Source organism: Gymnogyps californianus, chromosome 5 (assembly GCF_018139145.2).
Source record: "Gymnogyps californianus isolate 813 chromosome 5, ASM1813914v2, whole genome shotgun sequence".
Taxonomy (NCBI): domain Eukaryota; kingdom Metazoa; phylum Chordata; class Aves; order Accipitriformes; family Cathartidae; genus Gymnogyps; species Gymnogyps californianus.
In genome coordinates this window covers 43,415,256-43,428,363 of record NC_059475.1, presented here as the reverse complement: position 1 = coordinate 43,428,363, position 13,108 = coordinate 43,415,256, and the positions used below count along the sequence as shown (strand labels likewise).

Genomic DNA, 13,108 nt, shown 5'->3' with positions numbered 1-13,108 from the left:
TCCTCTTGAAGAGGAAAGGAGACCCAATGGGTTTAAAGTAATGACAGTTATAAAAAAAAAAAAAAAATCAATCTATAAGCGTCTCAGATTCAGGGTTTGTTCAGTCCTTGGCCTCCGCAGTGCCTGCACACTCAGATGCACTTAGAAAATCCCCCAATAAAATAAAAGTGAATAATAGATGCAGGTCTATCATTTCTTATTGGATTTTCTAGTCAAACTGAAAAGGAGTGGACACAAGACCTGGGACTTAAATAAAAGATTTGCATTCACCTGATTCAAGGGTAGATGCATGGCAATAAGGAAAGGATGGTAAATATGTCCTAGAGCAAAAGACTAAATATGTTATATTTATTTAGCTAACTACAGGAGGTAGATACTAAGGGGTAACTTCATCACAGTCTACAAGTGTCTGTGTAGGAATCAAAAATGTAATAAAGGCCTCTGCGGTCTGCCGAGAGAAGGTACAACAAGCTCCAGCTGCTGCAAGTTGGACCAAGGCAAATTCAAGCTTGAAATGAGGTATGGCACTTTCGTAATGATGCTAATTAGTCACTGAAACACTTTGCTGAGGATAGTGGTGGCTCTCTGGGAACTAAAAAAGCAGGTTTAACTGTGATTTCTTGGGAACATGCTCAGTTTCCAACTAGCTGTCATTCAGAGGAGCCCTACAGCAGCTCTGTGCTATGCAGGCAGGATTTCATGTTGTAGGTCCTGCTACAACAACCTGGCCCATCCTTGTCACAGACCTTCTTTTCACTTGGCACATTATAGGAGGACACAAGGGCATGATGCAGCTGCACACACATTATAACCGCTTCACTCCATGTCTCCTAGATTCACGGACTATAACGCAGAAGGAACCATGTCTCCAGTTGAGAGTTCCTTCTACATGGGAAAGAAAACGTAAAAGAAGCTGCCTCTCTAAAAGCTTTTCTGTAGTACTGTGCCATGTGGCGAATACAGTCATGCAAACAATTTGCAAACAAGCATAAATGGTCACATACCGTGCTGAATACTGTCAACATGAATCTGATCATCTCCATACTACATGTTTTTGGAGGGCACTTGGAAAAATGCTGGAGCTTGGGTACTGAATTTTATAGTATTTGTAGAAAGCACCCAAACCCCAGTTTTCCTGGCATTATTTTCCCATTGTCAATATTTGATCACTTTCTTTTACCCCTTTCCATGAACTATTGCTACCTAGAAGAAGCAACAATTTTCATTCATCATTGCAATGTCCTCTGAGACCCCTGACATCAAGTACCTTTCCCATTTACATTAATGATGTGCAGGATCTTTCCTGGCTATTTATGGTCCAGGGCTGACATTTGTAACACACAGATTCATGCTTTATCAGATTTTAAACCAGCTCACGAAGTGCTATTACCTCCATAACCCAGTGAATGTCCCATGGAAATACGTGGAAATGCCAGGCACTACAAGAGTTCCCCACTTTCCTATATTTAGGGCTTGCCAATCTAGAGAAATAAAATGTCTTCTTGCAGCAGATCACCCAGAGCTGGATTTATCACCAACTATGATTTAGCAATCAAATAATGTATTTTTTTAACACAGAATGGCAAAACCACAATAAATTTGCAAAAACTAAACCAACTATACTTTCAGAAAATTCTCATAAGTTTATGATCTTTTTTCTTACCTGCTCTAGCAACTTAGAAGCTCCTGATACTGGCTAATTATTCTTCAAAGTTTGGCAGGCAAGCCTGGGAAATCTCTCAGAGTTGTATATTTCCTGTTTCTTACTGTTTAAGAAGATTGCCACAGCTATTTCAAGCGGGTTCCCAAGAAAATGCTCCTTCCATCCTCTGTCTTCCTGTTCATCAATATCTCATTTTCTGTGGTTGGTCCTGGGAAATCATATGGCCATGCAGAGGCTTAAGTCATTTTAAATCATTTCTCCACCCTCAAGGTACCTGACTTCACATTTCTTAGCTGCGTAGATCTCTATTAGTAGATTCCTAGCTTTGGAATGTAAAACCACTTTTTTAGCTTGTTCCACAGCCTGAAAGACAGAGTGGCCAAACTTAGAATTATAGAGCAGTTGTTAATCACATATATGTTCAACACTACAGACCGTAAAAAATATTTAAAACATCTGTAGATGATGAAGGCAAGTGCGGTACTTGGTTTGGGGTCTTTCCTTTTCCTTTCCTGTTCGTTGAAGGGATGTGAACAATGTGTCTGTACTGTGAGTGTGACCCACTCCCTGTGTCCCTCCTGTGCCCCCAGCTAACCACCCTGCAGCCACCCTCGCTTGCTCGTGGACCCCTCTGCAGCAAACCTCCCAGGTCCTTCCAAGAAGAAATCCAAGCAGTGCTCATGGCACAGGTAGCTCCGTGGTCTGCGCCCCCACAGACTAAGCCTGGGGGTGCTCCCAGTGGGAGGCAGAGGAGGGAGCGTGGGTGCAAGCATCTCTGCACCTGTGGCTGAAGGGCCAGGGGCTGCCCCTGTCATTGAACGGTCCTTCACATCCAAAGAAGAAAAGTCTGTAATACTTGAAAATCTGCTCTTTCACTGTTAAAAAGACAGAAATGATTTATTGCTTGGCAGACAATTACAGTTTACGCATATTGAATGCCAGAAGGTGTTTCTGCTAGGATTTCACCGTTATCTGACATTTTCCAATGTCTGTAGATTTGATGATGTGGTCGAGTTACATTAACTGTGAAGTTATTGACCTGTTCATTACACAGGTAGTAATTTACATCCCCTGCTAATTCACAGGGGCCAAGCTTTCTCCCACTTTCAATTTCTCAATAATATGGAATCAAGCCACAGCTAACTTTGCCCTCTGATCCTGATCCCACATCTTACTAGTTCTAGAAAGAGTTATTCCTGAAACTATCATGCATTTATTTTGGAGGCTAATATCCCATTTTTCTTTAACAATTTTTCTGTTGAAAAGCCTATTCATACTTTTGGACACTGCACATTCAAACAATAGGATATAGGTGCATCTGTACTAGATATTGGGTGATAATGTTATTTTTTTCTGAGCACCTGAACAGCTGATCTGTTTCTGCATGTATATCTATACGTGTCACTGCATGAGAGACAAAGTGGGTAACTACAAAATTACCATAATCATGTCATAATATATACCTTAAGGATCTTGTGCACATCACCACTATCAAGGGGAATCTCCCATTCCTTTCAGTGGAGTTGGATAAGACTTAAAGTAGCCTTTGGTTTTTTGGGTAGCAAATTGATGTTTTTTTAAATTACTCGTTCACATACAGATATTCTTACATCCTAACTCAAAAAAACCCAACGCAAGCCGTAGCATCTCATTTAGTAATAATAATAATGATTTCTAATATAGTGATATGTAATGCCTAGATTTGGGTAGATTCCATTGGAGTGGACATGCTTACTTCTTTTGTTATAGCCGCCTGCTATTTCTTGCCAGAGTGCCCTAATAATTTTTTATGTATCCTTCACAGTCTTAATAATTTTACTTTAAATATTGTATTGGATTTGCATGGCAAGGTTTTGGTAGCGGGGGGGGCTACAGGGGTGGCTTCTGTGAGAAGCTGCTAGAAGCTTCCCCTATGCCTGATAAAGTTAATGCCAGCGGGTTCCGAGACGGACCCACCACTAGCCAAGGCCGAGCCAATCTGCAACAGTGGTAGCACCTCTGGGATAACATATTTAAGAAAGGGAAAAGAAGTTATAGGGGAGTAGCAGTTGCAGCGAGAGAGAGGAGTCAGAATATGTGAGAGAAACAACTCTGCAGACACCAAGGTCAGCGAAGAAGGAGGGGGAGGAGGTGCTCCAGGCACCGGAGCAGAGATTCCCCTGCAGCCCGTGGTGAAGACCATGGTGAGGCAGGCTGTCCCCCTGCAGCCCATGGAGGTCCACGGTGGAGCAGATAGCCACCTGCAGCCCATGGAGGACCCCACGCCAGAGCAGGTGGATGCCCGAAGGAGGCTGTGACCCCGTGGGAAGCCCACGCTGGAGCAGGCTCCTGGCAGGACCTGTGGACCCATGGAGAGAGGAGCCTACACTGCAGCAGGTTTGCTGGCAGGACTTGTGACCCCACGGGGGACCCACGCTGGAGCAGTCTGTGCCTGAAGGACTGCACCCCGTGGCAGGGACCCATGCTGGAGCAGTTGGTGAAGAACTGCAGCCCGTAGGAAGGACTCATGTTGGAGAAGTTTGTGGAGGACTGTCTCCTGTGGGAGGGACCCCACGCTGGAGCAGGGGAAGAGTGTGAGGAGTCCTCCCCCTGAGGAGGAAGGAGCGGCAGAAACAACGTGTGGTGAACTGACCGAAACCCCCATTCCCCATTCCCCTGCGCCGCTCGGGGCAGGGGGGGGAGGAGGTAGAAAGTTTTGGGAGTAAAGTTAAGCCCGGGAAGAAGGGAGGGGTGAGGGGAAGGTGTTTTAAGATTTGGTTTTATTTCTCATTATCCTGCTCTGATTTGACTAGTAATAAATTAAACTAATTTTTCCGCAAGTCGAGTCTGTTTTGCCCGTGATGGTAATTGGTGGGTGATCTCCCTGTCCTTATCTCAACCCACGAGCCTTTCGTTTTATTTTCTCTCCCCTGTCCAGTTGAGGAGGGGGAGTGATAGAGTGACTTTGGTGGGCACCTGGCATCCAGCCAGGGTCAACCCACCACAAATATCTATGTATGTTGTTCCCACAGAAATGATGAAATGTCATATTAGGCCACTTTAGATCCCACACTATTCTGTAAAACCAGATCCACAACTCCTAATTCTTTAGTTAATTTAATATTTACACATTACTGCAAGAAATCTCCCCAAATGCTAAAGCAATAGTAAGAGCAAAACTCTATTCAGTGGCAGACAAATAGATCAGATGTTGAGGTCAGGTATTGTAAGCACACTATTGTAAGCACTTTCCAACTAGGGAGACAGAAACTGCCCAGGTGACACGAAGGGCGAGTGGAAATGAAATCAATAGTCAGCTCCTCTACCCTGACATAACCAACCAGTTGGCTGTAAATCACCAGCTAACTAGACCCTCCAAAGAGTTACTTTAAAAAAGAGCTTGAAGATTTTTTTTTTCATACCATTACTCTCGCTACCTGTAAATTAGGTATTTGAAGTCTACATGTTCTTCCAGCATATTCAAGCATTAGTTATCCTTTCAATTATACTTCAGTCAAAGGAGAGAAGTAAAATCTGTCTTTCATCATCCAACCTGAGACTGCAGATATCAAGAGTCAGAAGAAAAAAAAATAGACAGTTCATACTATAACACCTTCAGTTACCGCATCTACTAAGAATTATTACTCCAGCACCAAATAGGGGATAAGAAAATGAGATTAAAAAGCACCCTTTAAAATTTAAGAACACTAAATTAACCCTGAAGATTTGCAAAAGGTGAATTTCCATATTATTATGGCACTCTACGAGTTGCCTGTAGTCCTAGCAATCGGAATACTTACATAATTGCCTGGGAAATAAATGTCTCTTTTCTAATTTTCCTGCAAAATTAAAGGAAGAAATAATCAAAGATCATTAGAAAATTCAGACTAAACACTGATATTAATTTTAAAATTTCTAACCACAGTGAAAGATGCTCTGCTTTTATTGTGTAAAGCGTAGAAGCAACATACAATGGTTTGACATTTTTAAATAAATATTTTCAAAGAAAAATGCTAAAAATATCTCTTTTCTGTATTTACATGTCCAATTCAACCCTAGATAACCACTAAAACATAAATTCCGATTGCAATCCAGTTACAATGCACACCAAGCACAAAAGCCTTCTAATGATCTTTGATTAGTTCTTTATTAAATTCATCAAGGGAGCAAAGAAAATTTAATAATCTTCACCATTTGTCATCTTTCTGATTACAGTTTTGATTAGAACTTTCAGCTTTTATTTTCTTCTTTTCTAGTCGTTGCTATTACTGTGATAGTGCTTCTTTCCTCTAGTTTAAGAAGAACGAGATAGGGCAAATGAAACAAATTTGTAATTCTGGATATGTATTTAGCTAGGTGTGCTCATGCCCTGAAAAAGGCTAGCTGAGAATATGAGATCTTAAAAATGCAAAATAGCCCTTAATGGAACATCTCTACATTCATACCATAAAAATTTTCAGAGTCCCAGGTAAATAATATCTTGCTTAACTAATCAGATACCTTAAAAATACCCTACACACAGATTTCTGTAGAAGAAAAAAAAATACCAACATTTGAAGAGGAATTTTCAGTTTTTAGAAACATTCGTAAATTTATTCTACTATTTTAGTATTCAGTGTTATGATTCACTTATTTAATACAAACAATTAAAAAGATGCTTTACTGTGCATTACTAATATCCTTATCATAAAAAACTGGAAAGAAACAAATTGAAATAGTCTAAATAGATGAAACAATTTTCACAATACCATACACTGTGTCAGTCAAAAATGTGTGCATTTCAGTCTCTGTTACAAATGTCTAATTTTTTATATTCCCAATGCAAATCCTGCCCTGTCACCATGCCGCATGAGGCAGGCCCTGATTCACTGGGAAGAGCTAAGGGAGTTGTAGCTTTCTTATTTGCAAGGATTACCGCAAAAAACCTGCAGCAGCAAGTGCTGTTTTACCAGCATGCAAAGGACACATTAAATAGTCACTGGGTAAAATCCTGAAACAATCCTGAACCAAGGGATGAAATCGGGAAGCTCATCTTTAGCAGGTGGACATCCCAAGCACTGGACTGAAGAGCTGTCCTTTCTCTCCGTTCTTCCCTCCCTGGACCAGGGAACCTTTAGATCTTCCTACAGAACTGAATATCTCAGAAGAAATGGAAAGTTTGTGCTGTCCCCCACCCCTTGTATGGACTAATAACTCTACATGTCAGAAACCTGTGCTTGAATTCCTCTGCTGGCAGGGGACAGACCTGAGTCCAGGCTGTGGCTTGTGACGCCTGTGTGCAGGAGGCTTTTTCCGATAATTGTGAGAAACGAGGGAGGAAAAAGGACACCAGCCTTGTTCCAAGGTTATTGCACACAGAGCCTGTGTTGTTGTGTGGACTTTACAATAAAGCATGGCATAGAATCAGAATTTCACACCAGGGGATGTTGGAGTGGTAGTTTCTTGAATGCAAGGTAGACAAAAAAATCTTTGTTGGTACTGCAAAATCTTTATTACTACTGCAAAAGAGAAATTCAGCAACACCCCTCTTACCCAGACTAAGGCAAAGCTGAAATCATTACAGAGGAACATCTCAAGTGCCCGAGGTTTACACATGCACATCACGACCTCTCTCAGCCAGGACACCTTCTCCTGGCTCTTCATGGTCACCAGAAGTTTGTTGCTTCACAGCTACCCCTGTAGTACTACTGCTGACTTGTAGCTTAGGGAAAGTGTCTTCAATTATCTTGTACATTGCTTGGAGCAATGTGCTTCAGAGTTGCCTCAGGACCACAATCTTAAGGCTCACCACGACCAGAAATGGGGCACCAGTCACCTTGAAACCACTGTTAATACAAGCAAATACAATTATTTATTTATCAACTCAAAAATAGACAACACAAAGATTTGTAAAAGGGCAGGGGGTAGCAAGGAAGTTAGAAATGCACTTATTCCACTTTTCCCATCCCCATTACCCCACCAAAAAGATACTTCTCTCTCTCTAGTTGGCTGATAAGTGGTGTGGACTTACTTAACCACTCTGGTCCAAAGGCACATTCCCTATCATTACACTGCACATACGAGAAAAGGTCCTTCTCTGCAAGAGGGGCATCTTTTATAGCTACACCTTTGAATTGTGCTTGGGCGTTCTTCAAAATTCAGATCTCCCCTTTCCCCACTTGTTCCCCCCACATACTCAATGGGCAGTTGCAATACTGTCATCCCAACTGCTCTCCGATTGACTACTGTCCCTTCGGAAGGCAAGGTAAAAACGTCTTCTGTGCTTGGGGAAAATGTTAGAAAAACAATAAATAACCCACTAAGGGATGAAACTCTCATTCCTACCAGGAGAAGGGCTCTGCACAAGTACCTGAAGCCTTCGCGTGTATGGAGCCTCATATTCGAGGTAGACTGAACTTTCCTAGCCTGACCGGCCATTCACCTCTTTACCAACCTTTGTCTCGATACGTGGGCAGACACTTCACTCGTGAGCAGGGAGCATTGCTTAACTGGAATATCCACAGGAGGTTTTTCAAGGGTTCACAACTACTGTCAGCTAAAGGACCCCTCTTTTAGTGTGGGCAAAGGGACTCCACCCGAAAGCTAAAGGAAGAACATCTCCACTTCCCAACTCCCAGGGACATACTTGATTTATATAATTTTATCAGTTATGTACAATATACGGATTTCAATCTTTCTGATTGTTACTAATGTACCTTTTTCTCTCTGAGATGCTACTTATTAATTTTGTCTGGTTTTATCTCCTCTAAATTATTAAGCTAACAGCTTCTCAGTACAAAATAGCCTTGCCCTAAAAAGCAATTTGTATTTAAACGTGTGTGAAATCCTGGACTTATATTATAAAAAATATAGGCTCGTCTTTTTGTTTGGTTTTTTTCCCCTGGGTTTCAGGATGGTTTTTAATGCTATGTCATTATAAGAACAGCTCTACGAAAACAAAATGCTTATTGTGATGTTTATAATTTGCCTTATTGCAATTCCACTGAATGTTAAGCTCTGTATTTTTCAAATCTTTGCATTTCCGAGTACATAAATGAGCGCTTTCCCTAGCTAATTGGAGCCCTTTTTCTTCCTCACAGGCTGTCTACAATCTCTTAAACGGTCCGAACAATTATGTGATGTTGCAAATGCAAGACATTATATTGGAGCTTTCCCTTGTGCATAGTGATGTATTTGTCATGTGGCCCTAGAGGCAGCATTCATTTGTTTGTATCATGTTCAGCTTAATAGTAGTAGCAAGGGGAAAAATGAGGAGAAGGAATAGAAATAACGGAGACATTTAACATTGGTGTTTACAGTAAAGTCTGTATGTGTCTTCACTGCAGAAGATTCATGATGTGACGTTGTCACTAGGATAGTAAAGGCTGCATTTTTAAAATAAAACTTTTCAGTCAGCGTGAAAAAAATTATCTTCGGCACAGAGAACTTGCAGAGAGCCAGAAATGGTAAAATCTGCAGAGGAGCTGATAGCATCATTGAGAAGAAGTCAAAGTTTTACACCTCCTAACTGCTCTTTATTAGAAAATGATGTATTCAATATAAAATAGGTTTTCAAAATGATGATGGGATTAATCAACTTGTTAGCAGAGAAAGTATTGAAATAACTTCACGGTTGGCATAGCTAGTTGTCGGATCAGCTCTCCCTTTCATAGGCACTTGTTATAACAGGCAGGGGGCTAACCCTCTCAGACATGGAGCTAATCAGTCCTTGAAAGTCACTTCATCCAGTGGAGTGGAATAATGTACTCTAGCGTCGTTTGTCCACCTCTACCAATTGGAACGATGTTATTTAGATTGTCCATTTTTGCCTCATCAGCTTCCATTTCAAAGAATTATAATTTTTTCGATGGTATCTTTTATCAGAATGTCAGGTTAAATGTATTGTCTCATACTATCTGCTTTATAGCTGGCATTATTAAGACCAGTCCGTGAATATATAGTAAGATAAAGGAAAAGCAGCTGCATAGTTGGAAAGGCTATTCTTTAAGCTTGATTAAGTTCTCACAAAAAAAAAGTCAGGAGAAGAAAGATCACAATTAATGACCAAGAACAATATTTCCAGCAAAGAGTTAACTTAATCAACCTGATGAACTGCAGGGTCCATCTACAATTGCCGTGCAGATGCTGGTAGCTTTCTGGGCACATGTGCCTGCCCACCCTCTGCAGATGTTCTTTGTCTCATTTTGCAATAATTGTTGCTGCCCTCCCCACCATGACTAGCCACTTTCCCCGCCTGCAAGAATTGGTTCTTTTCCTGAGTCTGGGCTGAGCCTAATTGAACATGAATAGATTCCCTGGCCCCAAACGAGATCACTGAACTTGGAGAAGACAAAAGCTGATGGACAAGGACAACATAATAAACTTGTCTTCACTACTGGCTTTTCCTTGCTGTCACTCAGTGATACAGCAAATAAAATTATCACAAGGAAAGGTGTTTTATAAAAGAGGTACCTCTTTCTCCTAGCCCTTGGATATTCCCTCTTTGGAAATTCCCCAAATTTCTATTTCTTTTATAACTTATAAAACCAATCTTATTGGCGCTTTGGGGCTTTGGTACTGGGTGTTACCGAGCCCTTTAAAGTAGCTTCACAATTTAAGCACCCCTCAGGCAAAAATACCAGTTTTCTAATAGTCTTTCAGACTTTTTACTAATGTATTGAATCTAGTGAACTGTGTATTAACAAGAACAAGTGGAAATTGTCTCCAGCAAATTGTTCTTCTAGCTGAACTTTCATGGATGTTTCATTACTCAATTAACCATGATTTAAATCAATCAGAAAATCCAGGAAATGAATAAAAGTAGGACTAGACTAAACAATGTTGACAATTTGATTATTCTATACACAGAATTCATCTATTCACTGAAATCCTCTTCGTGTGATAACTCCACTCTTCTGATTACAATTATTTCATTTATGTGGCGAATGTGTTTTACTCTTGTTCTAATACCGGCTGTTATTTTAAGCAAATTTTTTCTCCTGTCTGGCGGCGGCTGGTATCAACAAGAGAATAGACATCTTTTGAAATTTGTTCATCCAAATGCATTAATAAAACAAGCACCCAGATGTATTCCTCTTTGTAATGCAGTAACAGCATGCAAGTGGCTACTTTTAAACATTTTCTCCTAGCCATGGGCGCACCCTTTGTGTCCGTGCAGCTATGATGTGTCTGCTCAATGGCCACCGTAGGGCTTCCAGTGTCTCTAGCTGTCTCCCTGTCTCTTCCAGTGATTCCTGTTATCTACAAAAGATCATGAAAATAAATTTTATTTTGCATAAATTATTGTCATTGAAATATCAATAGCACAAAAAATGGTGCACGGGTTTAAGAGAGAACTTAACCTTCCTTGAGCTGGGAAGAGTGTGGGTCTTGCTGCCATGCAGAGGGAAATATTGATGCCAGCAGGATGTTTTCAAGGTGGCGGCTGTTTGCACTGCTTAGGCCATAGGGTAAAAAAATCCTTGCTCAATTAGCTTTATCTTTTGTCAGTATCACTGCTCTTGTTTGTAGTCACAGTGTATAATATACTAATTTCCTGACCAAACAGTTGAAGCAGAAAGCAAGTTAATCTGAAAGCAATGGCAATTCATTATGTACATTTTTCTCTTTTGACTAAAGAAGAGTATCTTCTTTATCTCAAAACGTTTGGTCTTGTATTAAAAAACAGGGAGGTTTACTTCAAGAAAATAAGTAAAATTTTAAAAAATCCCCCCCATGAACATTTCCTGTAAAAGCTGAAACTTTCCCCAGACTTTTTATAACTGAAACTAATTTGTTTAGTTTTATGACATTTAATTCATTTAGTTTCATGATATTCATCACCACGTACATAACACATACCCAACAGCAGCTACACCACAAGGTCTGATGGAGCTTCCTACAGGGCTTGGTCTTCTGCTCTCCCAGCCAGGTAAGCGTAAGAAGTCATTATGCTACAGCTAAGAGCAAATGGGGAGGAGGGAGGGAGAGAAAGAAAGGTAACTATCCCAGGTCACATTTGCTGCTTCCCTCCAGGAATGGTTCCTGCTACCATTGGTCTGAATAGAGAAATGAGTTGTATTTCTTTGTAACCTTCTCCATCTAGTTACAAATGGTGTTACCTGAAAGGCTAACTCAAGTCTTTCGCACTATAATGAGAGTAATAATGAATAATAGTGCTTATGTGTAGTAAATTAGGCCCTTGTCAATAAACATCCTTTTTACCCAGATGCTTACTTCCTTGAATTTCATAATAAATCAGAAATAATCTACATGGAACAGGATGCAAAATTACCTTAAGCAAAAGAGTAACTGCAGTGTTCAGCAGAAGTTATTGGGTAATTTAAACATACCTTAATAAATCAGAATTATGAAAATAGAGTAAATTAATTTAAATAGTATCTCAGTCTTCACACCACAAATCACAATGATGAAAAAGACAGCTGCAGATAATGAAATGTGTTGCTCTCAAATATGCCACATGATCACAGATTTATTTAGATACAGTTTATGTTCTTTGTTTACGCTTTTGTTATGATCTTGCCAGATTTTCTTTTTGCATCGTGACTCTTGACTGCTACTGTTCTTCGTTATTATATGTATTTCCCCCACAAGAGTAATCCTGCTAAAATCATTAGTACTTCTGCATATGAGTCTGTAAGCAACTGCTCACCGAATCACCTATTTTACACTTACATGAAAGAACAAATTGATGCTTAATTGTTTTATGGGAATAATTGGTGCTTCAAAGGAGAGCAGGGGACCCTTCTGCAACTCTCCTGTAAAACTTGTTTAAAAGCATTTTAAATTCAATATCTTGACAATTTCTGCCTGAATACGTCAGGTGAGATCTTACTCAATAAAAGTCAGTGGAAGTTGTTAACTGAAGTAAATCCCAACATTAGCTGAAAACAAAATTGAATGCATTACATATAACATATTAATAGTTGAAATCAATTTAACATTGCTTACAGAAAAGCATAGTTATCTTTTTCAAAATCCATATAGGCATCCTGAAACTTTGCTCTCGAAGGAGGAACACAGGCCAGGGCCCACTGACCACTATGCTTCAGTGCTCTTCCACAATGCTTTCAGTATCCCAGGTGAACAGACACTATTCCCTTGCCATCTTTGCTTAGGACTATCAAATCTCTCCAGCGTCCTCTCCTATGACTCCCCATCCTAAATTTAAGAGCACCGTATTTCAAATCCTAGTACAATTATGGGTAGCTACATGTCACCTTACAAGATATGTGCTCAGTGCTGAAGTTGGGGACATCTGGCTGTTAATATTTCTCTGCTGTCTAACATTACAGTGCAATTGGAGCAATGTTTCTGAAAGACCAGTTCAGTACATTAGCTCTCAAATATGAAAAAATACACTTTCATCATTGAAATTATTCACTTAAAACAGCACTTCAGCAAAACATTGTCCACGCTGACCTTGCAATTATATCACATCTAGTGTGTACTGATTTCCATACTGTA

General features: G+C 40.2%; 1 long non-coding RNA gene across 1 annotated transcript in view; it reads right to left on the bottom strand.

Annotated features, from left to right (window-relative positions):
- Nucleotides 1-7,294: 7,294 nt before the first annotated feature.
- The window catches only part of LOC127017220 (uncharacterized), a 50,203-nt gene continuing 44,389 nt past the window's right edge, over nt 7,295-13,108 (bottom strand). The window contains exons 3-5 of the long non-coding RNA XR_007766551.1: nt 11,483-11,580; nt 10,783-10,882; nt 7,295-7,467 (exon numbers count right to left, since the gene is read on the bottom strand). This is a non-coding gene — a long non-coding RNA (uncharacterized LOC127017220). The remainder of the gene's footprint in view (nt 7,468-10,782; nt 10,883-11,482; nt 11,581-13,108) is intronic.